The 15,789-nt window shown below is 40.6% G+C and overlaps 1 protein-coding gene across 15 annotated transcripts in view; it reads left to right on the forward strand.

The window, feature by feature from the left end:
- Window positions 1-15,789, forward strand: part of neo1a (neogenin 1a) — a 204,398-nt gene that overhangs the window by 97,979 nt on the left and 90,630 nt on the right. The window lies entirely within an intron of this gene.

Here is a 15,789-nt window from a genome sequence, read left to right on the forward strand (position 1 = left end):
ATGGCCAGGCTAGGCTGCTCCAAAACGTCTGGAGCCATGGTTCACAACTGAAAGACGGTTGACTGCTCAATCCACGTTGGGGGTCAGTCGTTCCATCAAGCTGAAGAATTCAACTTTTTCAACTTTTTCTCAAATAAAAATTTATGTGCTGTTTCAGTCCATCTATGGTATAGAAACAGCTGAGTCAGTAGAGAAACTTGTCTATTTCCCACCTTTATCTATGATCATGACTGAAATGTAGAGCGTTGGTCTTAAACTGCATTCCTCGAGAGTCAGAGTCCTGCAACTTATAGATGTCCCTTGTCCTCCACACTTGAATTAAATGGTGAAACTGCCTCACTAGCGTACAGTCAAGCTTTACAAAGCTCTGCTAATGAGCTTATATTGGAGCCTGGTGTGCAGAAGCAGGGAGACATCTAAATGTTGCAGAACACCGGCCCTTGAGGACCGAAGTTTGAGATCAGTGGTGTAGAGGGACGTCTGATTTCCCCCTTGTCCGGATCTTAGGTAAGCAAATATGGGGAACCAACCCGTAGCTACAGGGAAGCATAAAAAGGTTTTAATCCACGCAACATACGGACATTAAAACAAGCCCTTAGCGCCTTTATGAACAGGCAGGCTTGCATTATAATAAGATCAGCATTCATCATTTCTTCTCTCAGTGGTTTTTAATGTTGCGGGCGATCTGTTTGTGCAGTTTACCGACCATTAGACTCTGACTGTGTTCGGTGACACTCGTTATGGCACCTGCTCTGACTGAGGGGACTTCATCACAGATGGACCGAGGTAATTGGCGATGCCATTCTCCCCGATGATCCAGATGTTCTGGAGATCCTTTGCATTCGCTTCCATTAATGTTGAATATCTGATTAGAATGCCTTCGGTGTTACTTTGTCCTTTTCACTCCTCTTGATGAGATCATTTCAGAACCCATTGCCCTGACTCGTGCAGTTTTACAGAAAAAGATCGACATTAAATGAACAAAAATTTGAATTCGAAGTCTGAGAGAGAATGATGACGTTACCAGAGCGCATTGTTGCTTCATGGTTTGTGATCAGCATCCAGATGCGAGCCCCGCCCTCCAGCAGCTCATTTGGCATGCAGCGTCTCCGCTGTGTTTGTTGTCTGTGTTTGCTGCTGATTGTTTAGTCTGTCATTCGCAGCATCTGCCTCTGCTCCTGACGTATCTAATGAACTCTGAAGGCGCGTTGCGTCTCACGTCTACACAGACAGATTTGCAGCGCTGATCGTGTCAGATCGTTCACCGTGAACGCTGCTACCAACGTTCACTGGAGCATCTAAAGAGATTCTCACATAGACACAGAAAGGGCCGACCTCTTTTTAACCGTTTAAGGGTTTATATTTGTGACAGATGTGTCAAGTTTGTTTGTAATAGCACATTTCAGCAACAAGGCAGTTCAAAGTGCTTTATGTCATAGAAACATCATACAGTCACCAATTGTGAAACAAGCAATAAACATTGCATTTTGTCATATGCCATCATCAATACACAAATATGGAACTTATAAGTGAAATGTCATTCTGTACTTGTTGTTTATCTTGTTATATTCTAGTTTGGTCAGACATTTTTATGTTTATAACCCAAATCAAAACATAGAAAGTATGGTTGGGCAGTAAATAAAAACAATATATATCACAATAAGCACATGATCAGTATCAATAGATAGTACATCTGGTGGAATATTCAATATATAGAGAACATTCACAACCGCACAGCATTCTGGGAGATGTAGGCAGAGGAGTGGCTTTAGCCGCTTAACCTCTTATGGCCAGCTAAGAAAGGTTGGTGGCATCAACTAACTCACTCATGCTTTGGTTACCTAGCAACAACCTGTTGAATACAGCAGCAGTTTCAACTTTTGTTGCCGCGCTTCATAACTGCTTAAAAATAAAGAATAAAAAACAGTGTAAAACTGTGGATAAAACAGGAAATGTTATTACACTAGTTTGGCAATATTATAGATATTTTTTTTAAAAACCTAATCAATATTGAAAGTTATCGACTGTTATAAAACACCTATATTATGATAGATTTTTCAGCCATATTGTCCAACTCTAATACAACGTATTCAGATTTGTAAGTTAAGCATCACTTTATGTACATCCAGCATGTTCCAGAATCATCTGCACCGCTGTGAACTTATTTACACACATCGAAACACTGGTGTTTATGATCAGTAACTTCGATCAAAAACACACATCCCATTTGTGTGTGGAGATGGCGGTGGGGGGGGGAAAGCCGCTAACTGGCGCTAATTTGCCACGCCGTCACACCTCTTGACGAGGTAAACGATGATGAATTCTCCTGGCCACGGCGACCGACATCACCGCCTCCGTCTGCAGCTGTGTCTTCGGAAGCATCTGCTGCTCTCAAGCTGCCACTCTGCAGAGCAGACAGGAGCGAACTCACATGAACACGACGAGTTAGCTCGTGTGTGGATATGAGTTCACAAAGAAAATGATCAGACACGCTATAGAATATTTACACCAATCCTGATGACGTGCTCCTATTTCCGACACTTGGGAGGGTAATTAAACTCTTTGAACTTTCTTTCTGATTTAGTGACGTTACGATTGCAAACTTTAAGAAATCTTATTGGGATTTCATGTGATGTGAAGGTAAAGAGAAGGAGCGCATTCTCCGAGCCGGGTTTCAGGAGCCAGAGAGAGAGACGAGGAAAGGAATTGAAAATGCTTTTCAATTGTTTGCTCATCTATAGGCAGGCAATCTGGATTGTTCTTGTGTGGAACAATTAAAGGAGACTAAATCTCGCTTTCCAATGACTGTTTTTTTTTTTTTTAATCTTCTTGCCTTAGCTGCAATCTCGTATATTTAAGAAGCAGACACACATGGGAAGGTTTTTAAGAAAAAAAAATATATATTTTTTTTAGAGTGTAAAGGTTTTTCTTTGAGTGTCGACCGATCAGTAATAAACCTTGCAAACGGAGTAAACGGAAAATAAATCTGTCTAAATAACTGCACTGCGGTGGTTCTCCGTTTTTCATCCGGCTTTGGGCGAGCCTCTCGGTTTTATACATGTTTATAAGGCCTGTCTGCCCCGTCTGCTCCTCACTCCATCAATTCTGCTGAGGAAGATGTTTCCATTTTCTTCTTCCGCCATCCTCCATCCATCTCATTTCCTGTCAGGCTGCACTTGCTGGGGCTGGAGCATAAACAGACCAACGGGGGCTGACCCCGATAGCATCTTCAAATGTGCCAGCAACACGGCCAGATAAGAAACCCGGCAGCCTCGCTGTCCCTCTTTACCAACCAGAGCTCCCTGAAATGTGCGAGATGGAACGGAGGAGAGGAAGGCCGATAGAGCAGGATGGATGTTGAGTCCTGGAATCACGCGAGGAATTAGAAACCGCCCGGGAGGGAAGGAGGAGGTCAAAGTGATGGAAAGATGCCATGTGAGGAGGTTTCATCCATTTATCTCGTACCAACAGCAGGACAGGGTGCGTTTGTTTTGTTTATCTGGGTGATCCGGTGAACTTTGGTTGGAGGTCTTCTGACCTGAAGGAAACGCCTCGCGAAAGATGAGAGAAAGTTAATTTTGCAAGCTTTGGAATGATTGACAGTTGCTTTATTATCACACAAGTGAGACCGGTGATGCTGGAGCATGCTCAGACGAGCCTTCTCCCTCTACCTGATAAGAAATGGAGAGAGAGGAGGGAGGTGAGGTGGAAAGCATGTGTGTATACACACACGCCTATCTGTGGGAGGACGCCTGGGAATGTCCTCTCCCACGGTCGCCCCTGGCAACAACCTCTGACAAAGGTTAGCCTCCAAAATGGCTCAAGATTGAGCCAAATTCCCTTTAATAAAATAAGACACTTTAACATGATTAAAGGTCCTAATGCAATCAGTATTGTGTTCATCTACAACTCAATTAGCTTTAATGAAAAGGGCCCCTCGGTTAGATACTGTGGGGTGTTAAACAGGTTTAGTCCCAAAGTGCTTCTTGGCTTGAAAAGTGAAAAGTTCCCCTCCCGCAGACTCCCCTCATTGTTTGATATCCAATATCCAATGCCTTCCAATATGGCCGCTGGGAAAAAAGATAGGATTTTTAACAGGACAGGACAGGAGGATATAAATGGTTGAGAAAAATCTTGACTTTAATAAAACAAAACCTTGATCTTTGCAAATTTTGGGGGGAAAACTGAAAAGTTCTCCTTTTTTTTTTTTTGCTTTTACAAACTGAGTAAATGTTTCATAAACCCTGAGCTGTAGTTTAAAGAAGTTGGAATCAACGCTGGATATTTCCGTCTAGGTTTTAACTAGACCTTTGTTTGGACTTCTATGCATGTCTAACTTTAATGGTGGTCCTAAAGTCAAAACATCTGTGAAAATGTCCCACGTCTAATTTTTTTCTCAAAGCAATTTGTTTCATGAGGCATGTGAAGGATATAATTATCAGATTCAGGTTGGACCTGTTTTTTTTGTTTTTGTTTTTTTATGTCAGATCTTAAATTACAGGTGTTCAAATTCAGACGAGATTGATGAATTACAGAAAGTGAAATAACCCTTTAGCTCTGGAGCAAATCCTATGAAGGATGGACGGACGGATAGATGGATGGATGGACAAACAATAAGATAGATAGTTTATGGACTGACAATGGATGGATGGATGGACAAAATATGGAGAAAAGTCTTTTGGGTGGATGGTGGATAAAGGGTTGGTGAATCCAAATGGAAGGCTGGTTATAAAACCAAATATGTTGACAGTTGTCTTAATTGACAACATTTATGAACTTAGCGTTGCTGTATTGTATGTAAACCACATCGATTAACACATTTAATTAAACACGTTTATGGAACTGAAACAAATCGAAAAGCAGATATGATAACCGTGAGCCTTGTCTTGTTGTTGGTGTGTCTGTTGGTCACCCTTCATCACGGTTTAGCACCTGTCTGTTCTCACAACAGGTAATCAGGAGCTGCCAACAATCTCACCCCGACGTGTCACTTCTCATTTACACTCCGTTGATTGTTGGATTTTATTGTTCCTTTCCTCATCTCTCTCTCTGGCTCCTGAAACTCGGCTTGTAGAATGCACTCCTTGTCACAGCTGTAACAAGTGTAACAAAGAGACTGTTTGGTGACATTTATTTGGAGCGGTTTTCTACGCTGTCTGTTTGTCTGAGTTGAGTCGCAATAAAAAAAAAAAAAATGGAGAGAAATTGTCGCCTCAGCTGTTCTCCCGAACTGCAGCTGCGCCCTGCGGCGAGTCCCCTGATTGTCATAAATGTTTAGAAGGTCGCTCTTTGTTCAACATCTGGCCTGCATGCAGCGTGGTTTAGCATTCCCAAACTTCCCTCCCCGTTCCTACAGAGTCCTCGACCTCCTTTAAGAGGTCGAACACTCTTAAAGGAGTCAGCTGGGCCACGGATCAAGCCTTTGATCACACCACTGCTACTTCAGTGAGCTTCTTTTTGGAGCTTTGTATTCAACAGTGAATTTCTGTTTCATATACCCTGACATGGTGTGTCATTCTTGGACACCAGCTGGCCTCTGATGCTTTTACTTTTCCCTTCGCAGACACGGTTTGAGGTCAGGATATGTTTTTTTTTTTTTTTCTTCCTCTCATCTCATGCATCCAAGAGCCATTTATACAGCCCAGAGGTTAAAACAAGCTTCCCTGTGTGGCTGCTGTGGAACGCTGTTTATTCATCTTATGTTTGTTTCTCTGGTGCGTGTGCAGAGATCACAAGCCACTGTGTATCAAGAGAATATGCATGCCTTTATGGATCAATCAGGCTAGTGTTTAACCTTCGGGGTTTTTATTACCCGATGTGCTAAGGCACCAGTTTCTTTGAGTTTATTTATTTTGTCAGACAGCTGTTTGGATCTGAAGCTTCACTTCACCTCTGTTTTGGGGGTGGGCAATGTGGACTTCAAATTTTATCGCAGTATTTTGTGGTACTATTGTGATAATGATAAAAGTGACATGAAGACTTTTTATTACTTGCTTTTTAGAGTGATGTATGTCTGTGATAGTCCCACAAACACAAATACTGCTCTTGAAAAACATTCCTATTTGTAATGCGCTTCTTTAGGACGCAAAGTATATTTTCTATGTATCAAATGTATTGATATTTATTGATGTTGTTATTGAACAAACAATGGACAAACTGGTAAAACTGACAGTCCCAACAATACGGATGGTTTTGGGGGTGGTTTAATCATCATTACCGTGGTCAAATTTATCACGATAAATGATAAACGATACGATAAATGCCCACCCCTAGTTTTGGGATATCACACACAATAGAATACAGTGAAATCTAGGCCTATAAAAAGGCCAAATCTGAAAGTTCAAGAGGTGCTAATGCTACTCCAAGTCATTGTCTTGGACTGTGTTATGCTTTACCCAACATTGCGTTACCCACTTAATGCAGTCACTCTTCATCATCCGCCCTGCTGGTATAACAGACTAATAGGTTGAGATGACACAATCAGGCTTTTGCATGTCATTATTTCCTCACTGTGTCAGGCCTGTCAGGCATCATACATGATGAATAAGCTCTGCGACTTCCTTAATAGATTCCAATGCAACATTCATTAATTAATCCTGTTTTGCTTCTTGTCGTTCTTGGGAGACCTCCCACCTATCACCTCCTGGCAGGATGAAGGCTGCCGGCGCCTTTTACAGTCGGGAAAGTCTGCAAACATTTCTTTTTCTGACTGAAACAAGAAAGCATCGAGTTCTACTTATATGTGTATTTTAGGAAACAGCCACAGTATCACTTGTCAGACATGTCTGCTGCTACTTCCGCAATTTGTGCCACTCAGACATTAGGTAGACGCTGAGGAGATCATCCACACACCGAAATCGGTAACAGCAAACTAACTTTTTGCTGCAGAGCCATTTAGCATGCACAACCTGTCTCTTAAGAAATGCAACCACTGAGAAGCCACTAGTAAAATTGATTGGGAGACAACAGTGTTATGGCTTTTTTATGTGGAGGCAATGCCTTCAAGTATTTCAGGAGGTTTTAAAATGAAGTCTAATAAAAGTTTGATAGCAGATGCCGTGGAGGAAATTTAAGAAGAAACGTGTTCACTAACTTCATTTCTGATGTCTGTGCTTGTGAATGGAGGCTTGCAAATATATATTGGGAACGTTTGTGTATCAATTGAAAAGATCAGGAATGTAGCAAATAGGTGGTCCTTTTTTAAAAAAATATTTTCAATTATTTAATTGAAAAGTATGACACAGCATGAGGGTGGAGATTAAAACTGTTGTGCATCCAGCAATGGCTGCATTTTTGCACAAGGCTATTCTGTAGCCAATGGTAACTCAGAGGCCAGGGCTGGCTAATAAGAAGGAGGCTACTCATTTGCATTAGCATTAGCATTGGAGAGGAGAGACTTAGCATGCAGGCTATCACTCAATACCTCCTCCCTCTGCTGCCCATTAGCACTAATTGTTTGTTCTTAGCATTAGAGAGGCAAATGACTAGTCACTCAATGCCTGCTCCCTCTGCTATAGGTTGTTAGTGTTAGCATTAGAGAGGCTAATGACTGGCATGCACAGGCTAAAAAACATTCATACACAATAATAGCTTTAATAATGTTGAGCATTTAGGTTTTATATTTAATATTTATGCTTGATATCGAGTTGGATTCCAGTAAATAGTGTTAAAAAAACTAATTCCAATCGAGTGGTGCCTGTGGCTTTAAGATATTGTATGTGAACCATTTGTTTTATAAAGATTTATTAAGAAAAAAACACACAAACAAAAATGTGTCTATTCTAGTTGGTGACCAGCCTGAGCATGCTAGCTGTTAGCCTCTTTGATGCTAACACAAGTGAGTGATTTCTTTCTCATTTGCCAGTGCTGGCTTCTCAGTCAGCTACCAGTAAGAAAACTACAACCATAAACAAAGGGTTTCATGAAACTTGAATAAGGAACATTTGAAATATGTTAAACATTTGACGCCATCAGAAATGTCAATTAATTATCACAATTTGCAAAACATACCTTTATAGACTGTAAATATAGCATAGATGGCAAATATACAAATATGTGTTCAGATACACAGTGAGCAGGATGTCAAATGGAAGCCAAAGAGAAACTCGGCTGCAGAACTGCGTCATGGGGCGGCATGTTGGGGGTCGCCAAGTCTCCATAACAACCATTAGAAGCCATCAACATGACAACCGGTTATTTGGGGATGTGCCAAGAAAAGGCCTTTCCTCTCAGCTCACAACAAGCATAAATATGAAGAACTTGCTAACTTTGTTAGGTCAGTAATTAATTGATTGCGTTTTGGTCAGATGAGACTAACTGAGGTTTTTTTACTAACAGACATGAAACAAAAGGTGAAATGTGTGGAAAAGAACCTCTTTCCAAGAAGATGTGGGATGCTGTGGGTCTGTTTATTTTATGAAGTTTTTGGCGGTCTTTTTAGTGCATGGTGTCACGCTTTGAAATAGCAATTTAAATTATAAATAATGATGGCCATTATCAGAAAACTGAACATGAGTGAGCAATATATAAGATATACAAACAATAAACACAAAATTTGACCTCTTTCCAATGTTTATCTCAGTTTCTAGATCCTAAATTCTGTGGAAAACCTAAAGAGAAAAGTGCATATAATTGGAAACAGCACTTTCATCACTCAGGCACTATTTGAAATGTATATTTTTAGCCTTTTACCATCTCTCACCTTCCCATTCATCGAATCTACACTGCAAAAATACAAAATCTTAAGTACTTTTGGTCTAGTTTCTAGTTCAGTGTTAAGGATCAGTAATACCTTAATATTGATGAAAAAGTACAAATCATTTTCCCCATTTTATGAGTTCCACTGTCAGATTATTTCACTTGCTAGTATTTTTTTAATCAATATTAAGAAATTTCTAACTTAAAATAAGCTCCTAGCTCATGCTGAAAACGTACTTGTAAGTCAGCTTTGTCTTTTTTAAATTGTACTATTAAATATTTGTGATATGAACTACACCACAAACACCCAGTAGGATTTTGTGTGAACTTTTACTGGTGTTGAACCTGTGACTTCTCTGACTGAAGAGGGTATTTTCTCTGGCCGAAGAGCTTTCATTTGGCCCAGTCCGTTATTGCAAAATTCATAAATACACCCACAACACTCCGATTATCTGTCTTTGGGTGGACATGTCGCCAAACTGAAAGAGATGTGTTGATAATGGAGGACAAAAAGCGTGTTATTATTGCACCCTTCGGATTGCAGTGTATACGCTCCCAGCACATTTGTAACAGTCAGTGCTTCCAGGAATTATTTTGACAAGAAGGGTTTTAATTTACTTTTCAAGAGTACCCACTTTTCTTCAGCTTGACTTGCGTACTTCAATTTCAGGTATTGATTTCCCACATTTCTCCCAATGACTTTCAATAGTCCCCGGAGAATGAGCGTGAATTTGTTGGATTGAGCGAGGCGGAGACGGGGAGCAATAAATGGATGCGTGACAGGAGGGCCTTTCTGGCTCTCCTCTGGGATTTGTTTCTTCCTAATTGTTTAGGAGCACTAAATGTCAAATCTGCAGACGAGACCGTTTCCATTAATGGCAGTGGACTGACAAAAAGCCCCAAATCATTTAAGGTCGATAGAATGGTCTTTTATCATTAGAATTCATTTTGGATGGTAAAATTTTCAGTCTTAAAGGAAATACACTATATGTGTGATTACTTACTGTTTGCTGCAGAGGTTATTTCTTCATTGGCCACATTTTAATACATCTTCGATTAGAAAAACAATCCAAAATGTGTCAATTATTAGATCTTTTTTCTTGAGCTTAAAGAAATAACCTTGACTGTTTGCTAATTCTCACTGGGTGTAACCAGGTTGTCTGCTTCAAGGTAGTGAAGGTTTCAAAATCACAAAACAAATTCAGCAGTCATATGCTCTATATGACTGGAGTTACTACCAGGTGTGTATGCTGAGTCAAAAAAGAACAATGACTCAAGCTTTTTCTTTTCTTAAAAAAAAAATCTATTTATGATGAATTATGCAGGTAAAGAATAAAAATAAATGATCATTTCTAAAGTTTGATATAATTGTGTATTATTTTCGGAACACTATTACATCCTGTTTCTGGTGATTGTGGTGCTGATCTTATGTGAACTCTGGCTGATTATGACCCCCTGGTAAAACAAAAATACATTTATTGGAGGTCTATTGGTTACAAATACCATTTGTTGGGATCCTTTAACAATACCTCCTTACAGCAAACTGTGGGTAGATTATAAAAGCTCACTTTACATCATTTGGTAAAAGTAAGTATGAAAATATCACCTTCCAACCCAGACAAAATGGCTCTGTAATTTCCTACAAAGTTTTCAACCCAAAAAGCGTGAAACATTTAAAACTATGAAGGTATGACGTGGTAAGAGGACGAAATGACCTACACAAAAATGAACAAAAATCAAACTATATTTATAAACAAATGCTGAAAACAAGCGTCTAGATTTAGCAAGTCAGCCTACCCAAGGCTACCAAAGCAGGTGTTAGCATTGTAGCTAGCTAACTCCAGCTCCTTAGCTTTATAGTTATATTTTAAAAATACCAACAAAGACGCAATCTTCAGTAAATGTAGTTGTCATTTGTTCTCCATGTTTGCATAACTCAAACACCATTTTTTTAAACGGTGTCTTTTGAAATAACCTGATGATTTCCAACGTTTTAGCTCAGACAAACTTTGAGTTTAAACTGAAGTCTTAACACGATATCAGGCCTTGAACTTTGACATTTATACGCAGTAAACATCCTTGCACTAATCTTCATCCGAGTGGTTTGGATTGCAACACTTATCCAGTTTCTTGCAAGGCCTCCAGTTGTGGCGCATCGTGTGCGAGCTCAGTTCGGTATTTGGTGTTTACGTCTCACAGTGTTTGCAGGTTTTCACCACCGATGTCTGGATTTCATTGAAATCAAGTGCGCCTGAAGAGTAAGAATCTGCTCACTTTTTCCATGTCGAACTGAATAAATTTGACATAGAAAGTGATTTACAGCTTCGTGTCATGAATGGATTTTTATCATGTTTATAAATCTTAATCTAATTAGAGTTGGAAGATATTGGCAGCACTTGTGATAGCAAATATTTACATAAAATCCATCAACAAATTAATTTTTGAAAGGGGAAAGAGAAAGAAATGCATGCCTAATTTTCCTCTAATTAGTCCCACCGGGTAATTTATATGTTAATAGAAAATGTTGAATTAATGGGTAAAATCCGCCTCCATAAAGAGGCGGAAGTGCTCCGTTTAGTTGATTCATTCCGGCTTTTACCTATAAAATTTCTCCTAGTTCCCTGGATGGTATTTCCTCATATGTCATAATATATTTTTGCACCAGAAAAGGTTTATTTTTTCTTTTCTCAAATCAGTCCAGACTCTGCATACGCAACAAAATCCCCTGTGCACATTTAAAAATATAAATAAGCCTGACTTTTCTTTTTTTGTTTTTTAATTATTCACTCTGACTCTGGTAGAAAAAAATACGTAACAAAGCAGATCCAAGGTGAAAGGAAACCGTTACACAGTCAGTTGGATCTCGGGGGAAATCCCTAAAGCCTCTTGCATATTCCTTTAATCTGCTCATTTTTATTCCATACCTGATTTTAATTAAGAACAGTAGGAGCTGCTCCAAGCGCATGCCTATCTGTGTGTGTTAGTGTATCTTGTGTGAGGCGGCGGTATACAGGCATTATGCTGGTCGGTTGCGCTTTGTAGCGTCGCTCCTTTCTGCTAATCTTCATCCAGTGATGGACACTTTGCTTCATTAACATATGATTATAAACTCCACAGACAAAGCCACGCAGGAAGACCTCACTACTAACGTCTGATTCCATTCCCTTTGTTCCATCCTCACCAGACCAAACACTTTACATTCTGGAGAAATCCACCAGTGACATCGGCATCATCGAATTCTGCTTTTGTCCTGTCGCTTTTTACGTGAACAGAGGACCCGATGAACTCTCCTCGTCCCTTCCCTTTCGACCACAGAGACTACCCTGCTCCGCTGGAGTTATTTGGTTCCTTCACACCCCGGTGATAAGACTCGAGATTGGCAGCACAGCACTTCTGTTCAATAGATCTGCTGAGCCAGGACGTGGAAAATGAAGCTCCCAGCCCAGTCGATTTAAATGGAGGATTGTGATTAATTGGAATCGATGGTGTTGGCTTCGGCGCTCCCTTCTCCCTCCGCTCTGTCTTGACCTCAGCTTAATGTGCTGATGTACAGTTGAGCACACAGTACATTCGTACCAGCGCTTTTATGAAAACCGACTGCCACTGAACAGCAGAGCCAAGCTCTGAGCACATCCGCACACCAGCACTCGCTCGCCGCCTGATGAGCGCAGCCCAGAGAGACGAGATGAGCCCGGAGGAACAAAGGGTTAGCCGATTTGGAAACCCGCCGGAGAGGCCGCCGACCGGGTCAGAAAGTGCTAAACCGATGGCGTGACGCAGCAGCGTTTGATCTCTGGAGGAGGCATCAGTCTCTGCTGGCAGACTTTTGTAACTCCCACCCACAAAGCGCTTAGGCCGAAGTGTGACGCAGTAAGACGTTAGACGAAGTTTTACACAAAGGTGATTTTGTTTCTGTAAGAATACGAAAGATTTGTCAATTAAAGTCAGCAAGTGGTGTTATTAAGGAATATTATCCCACGTTATTGTTAAGAAAAGTGGCTACCTGTCTTTATTTTTCTGTCGAACAATAAGAGCTAAGGCTGCTTTTGTGTGAGTGTCAAAGGATTATGAAAAGCATTGAAATATACTATAAAATTAGTGTTTTAAAGAAATAGTTTTATTTTTCTAAAATCTTCATATAGCTTGGAACTTTTTCACATCTTGTTCCACAAACCTTATGATTTTTATAACGATTCATATGTTAAACCATTACAAATCAAAAAGCTGGTTTTGGCCCCAAGTCCAGCAAAATAAAAGTTCAGAGCTGCAAATGTTACATAACCCTTTTGTGAAAAGACAACATGCTTTTTTATGTTGTGTTGATTTATTATTATTATATTATTAATGATTTTTTTTTTGTTTGGTTCACATATTTCTCACACTTGTTTTGGAAATTTAGTGCAGATTTTATTCCAAACAAAAACAAGCAAAAAAACCCCCAAAAGAACTACTAAGATCTCCATTTGTTATATCTATTTTTGTTTATATTATGTCGTGATTTATGCACCGTCTTAACAAAATTATTAATGTTATGGAAGATCCGAAGAGCAGAGCAGCAGGTTGCAGACCACTGCACTAGACTAACATAAAGTAATTGTGAAGTAGAAGGAAAGAAGCACACATAAAACCCCCAAAATTATAGGATGCATTTGCATTAGGGTTGTTGTAAAAGAATATTTTAGTAATCGAGTACTCTATGGAATATTTTTACGATTATCCGAGGAATCAGATCTCTCTCTCTCTCTTTCTCTCTCATTCCTACCGTTCGCTCCAAAACCTTGACAACGCGATTCTGACGCCACAAAAGTTGTCGTAGTCCAACCATCGCACCGCAAAGCTCAACAATCCTTATTTGTCCCCCAAACCCTGACAAAACGCCGCACAAGTCAACACCATGCTGCTAGCACTTCACAACAACTCATAGGCAGAAGTAAGAGCGCTGCCCCACCACAAATGATGATCCGGGCAGAACACGGTGCGCTACATAATTTAACGAAGCTTCGAGGCAGATACATTTTCCTTGAGGAATTTTAATAATCGAGGTACTTGAATCATTCGAGGAATCGTTTCAGCTCTAATTTTCTTACATACTGTTTTACTCTGACACCCCTAAATATAATCCAGCGCAGGCCAGTGAAAGAGGACCTCAAGCAGAGTAGCAAACAAGAAGTGGATCATACTTACTACGGAGGAGCTGCAGAGATCTGCAGTTCCCACTGTGAAACATGGTGATGGCAGTATCATGCTGCGGGCATGTTATGCCCGAGTTTCACAAAAATACTACTTTGAGACAGGAAAGTGATCCTAAAAATCCAGCCAGAGCTACAAGGAATGTTTCAGCTCAGAATGCGTCATGTGTTCAAACGGCCCAGTCAAAGCTCAGACCTCATAAATGCAGTGGAGAATCTATGTCAGGACTTGAAACTTGTTATAAATCCAATGAAGAATTCAACATGGTTTCAGACGCTTTCCATGTAGCCTGAATACAGGCACTCTGCACTTTCCAGCATTTTAGCCCGCATCGTTTACTTCATCTTAACTACGATTATGCTACATCGTCTTGGTCCATCCCTTAAAATCTCAATTTAAAAAAAGTAACAGTTTGGGACGACATGTGACAGTAATAAATGCAGATCATTATTTTGAACTTTGGATCCGTCGAGTTCTAAATCCACACGAGGATCGCGCCGCATCTGTTAATCTCGAACAATAACTCGATCCGGTGAAAAGCGCGAACGTCTCCAGTCTAAATAATTCAGGTCGTTCTTCGCTGGCGCGATTATGCAGCAAGGTGATTGGCAGCTCTGACACAAAACTATCAGACAATGGCATCAGAAAAGCCCATATTAGTCAAACTGCCGCGCTGAGATATGCCCAGAGAAGCTGCACACATCCTCCAGAGCCAGGAGAGAGTGAGGGGGGGGGCTTTATCTAAAAGTGTAATTTACCCTGGAGCCACTCTTGGCAGGGATTCAGAGTGATGTCTGCTCCAGAGAGGTGTTGTGGGTGTGGGGGAGGTGATGCTGGGGGGTGCAGACACCAAATCATCACTCAGCAAGTGCTCAGCATCACTTCCTGCATGAAAGCACAGTTACAGGAGACAAAGTTGCATTTGCGAGCAGATGAACATTCCGCCAAACGCGGCCGCCGCTTCTCGCGCGCACGTTGCCAAGGAGACAACCGCGGCCGGCTCAGAAACTCAAGAACCTCTCCTTGGGCAATAACGCAGCATGGTTTTCTTTTCACACTTGATTGAGAGGCCTGCTTGACTTCCCAAAACAAAGGCTCTGCTTGGCTAATAAACGGAGGGCGGATGTTTTTATTTTTATAATTATTATTTTTTGCTGCCGTCTTCCACACTGTTTGGTCTCTTCTCTGGCCGCGGTTTGTTTTAAAGGACCGTTGGATGATGCCTTCAAATGCAATTTTTTTGTTTGTTTTTTGTTATAAATGGCTGTGTATCCATGTCTCTGCGTGGCTAATTAGCATTAGCTGTGGTTGCTTCTGTTTATTTTGAGGGCTTTCAGTGCGTTTAAATGAGCCTGCAGGAGGTCAGCGCTGACTTCTTGACCTCCGTGGTTTTGGGGGCGGTGTTCTGAATATGAACTGAGGGATTTGTTTTCCATTTTTTAGCATATTTCTGTTTTTGTTATTTAAATTAATTTCTACCTGAGTGGAATCCTGTGTCAAGTTCAAGGATCCATCTGTTTTGTTTTGTTTGTTTCCTACAAGTTTGAATATGAATGGTTATGGAAATAGCTACAATATTTCCACACTTTATTTCTGATTCCATTCTTCAGCAAACTTATCCCTCCATCCATCCTTCCTTCCACCCACCTGTCCTTCCGTCCATCTTTTCTTCTATATGTCCGTTTATCCAGCCGTCCACTTCTTGTCCATCCGTCCATTTAATGTCCATCTGTCCACTGTTTATCCGTCTATAATCCATCTATATCCGTTTATTCATCTCTCAATCCATCCACCCACAGTTTACTGTTTACACTCAGGGTATAAAAAACTTTTTGCTGTAAGTTTGGACGCAATGATTACGGAACCCTTTACAATCCCGTAATCATTCATTTGAAAGGATGT

The sequence above is a fragment of the Xiphophorus couchianus genome, chromosome 4 (assembly GCF_001444195.1).
Source record: "Xiphophorus couchianus chromosome 4, X_couchianus-1.0, whole genome shotgun sequence".
NCBI classification, from domain to species: Eukaryota; Metazoa; Chordata; class Actinopteri; order Cyprinodontiformes; family Poeciliidae; genus Xiphophorus; species Xiphophorus couchianus.